Here is a 1,910-nt window from a genome sequence, read left to right as displayed (position 1 = left end):
ATGTGAATGACTGTATTGTCCTTGGTTTGTAAAGTGTGTATGGTGTAAGTCATTGATTGACCCAAAGAAGAAAGTGTCTTCAAGTCCTTATGTTATCCAAATATAAAGAAATAACAGGCCTGGTGTATTGGCTCACTCCTATAATTGGGAGGCTGAGGTCAGGAGTTCCAGACCAGCCTGACCAACATGGTGAAACCCTGTCTCTAATAAAAATATAGAAATCAGCTGGGCATAGTGGCAGACACCTGTAATGCCATCTACTCTAAAGGCTGAGGCAGGAGAATGGCTTGAATCCAAGTGTCAGAGGTTGCAGCGAGCCAAGATTGTGCCATTGCACTCCAGCCTGGGCAACTGAGTGGGACACTGTCTCAAAAAAAAAAAATTTTTTTTTTCTGGTTGGTAATTTTTCTTTTTTTGAGACAAAGTTTCCCTCTCATCTCCCGGGCTAGAGTGCAACGGTGCGATCTTAGCTCACTGAGACCTCTGCCTCCCTAGTTCAAGTGATTCTGCTGCCTCAGCCTCCTGAGTAGCTGGAATTCCAGGCCCTCGCCACCACACCTGGCTAATTTTTGTATTTTTAGTCGAGACAAGGTTTCACCATGTTGGCCAGGCTGGTCTGGAACTCCTGAACTCAGGTGATCCACCGGTTTCAGCATTCTCACAGTGCTAGGATTACAGGCATGGGCCACTGTGCCTGGCCTTTTTGTGATTTTTTTTAGATCATCAGCTATTATTAGTGTTAATGTATTTTATGTGTGGCCTAAGACAACGTTTCTGCTTTTAATATTGCCCAAGGAAGCCATGAAATTGGATATCCCTGCTTTACATCAAGAAAAAAACACACTCTATATTTGGAATGCCTCAAAACACTACCAGCCATGCAAAAACCATGAGACTGGTAACTTCCAATCTGTTTTGAAACAGTGGAATCCCCTGGTGATATCTGAGGGGTGTGGTTTCCTCTTGGAGAGGTTGATGGTTTCTAAAGATTATTATTATTTACTGAAATATTATCAATGTCATTGACCTTTTGATTATTTCGACTATTATTATTCCAGGTGGTCAGGTATCTACTGATTACTTGTATCTTCGGCATGACTTTCCTCATGTTCTGTGGAGACTTATTATTGCTATGTTGCTGGGAGATACTACAGTTGGCCTTTTCTTCCAAAGAATTATCTTCTGTGTGAGTATACTAACTTCTGTGTGAGTATACTAACTTCCTGTGGAGGTATATTTGGAATGCCTCAAAACACTACCAGCCATGCAAAAACCATGAGACTTGTAACTTCCAATCTGTTTTGATACAGTGGAATCCCCTGATGATATCTGAGTGGTGTGGTTTCCTCTTGGAGAGGTTGATGGTTTCTAAAGATTATTATTATTTACTGAAATATTAAAAATGTCATTGACCTTTTCATTATTTCAACTGTTATTATTCCAGGTGGTCACGTTTATTCTTCAATATTTGTATTTTGGGAATGACCTCCTTGTCATTCTGTGGAGGATTATCATTACTATCTTTCTAGCAGATTCCACAGTTGGCCTTTTCTTCCAAAGAATTATCTTCTGTGTGAGTATACTAACTTCCTGTGGAGGTATACTTCTAATCACAAGAAGAAATTATTTCAAACAATTCATGGTTCTGGATTTTATTATGAATTAGCTGTTTTACCAAAAACATCAGGGAAGTGATTTATTAGCGTAAGAATTATAAAAATATCTGCCATTTACATTATGAAAATTAAATAGGTTGATGTTTGTTTAATAGAATGTCAACAGAGCTTTGGGTCAAAAATAAGTTTTTTTTAAAACCTTTGTGCTCTTTATCAGAAGTGGAGTATGAAATTTTGGCACTTAAATAGGAAATTCTGTCTAAAGTTTTCTGCTTTATAATTCTATTGTATGGC

The sequence above is a fragment of the Aotus nancymaae genome, unplaced genomic scaffold, assembly GCF_030222135.1.
Source record: "Aotus nancymaae isolate 86718 unplaced genomic scaffold, 86718_ANA_hifiasm-v0.15.2.pri h1tg000015l_1, whole genome shotgun sequence".
In the NCBI taxonomy this organism is placed as follows: Eukaryota; Metazoa; Chordata; class Mammalia; order Primates; family Aotidae; genus Aotus; species Aotus nancymaae.
Note: the sequence above shows the minus strand (reverse complement) of the source record.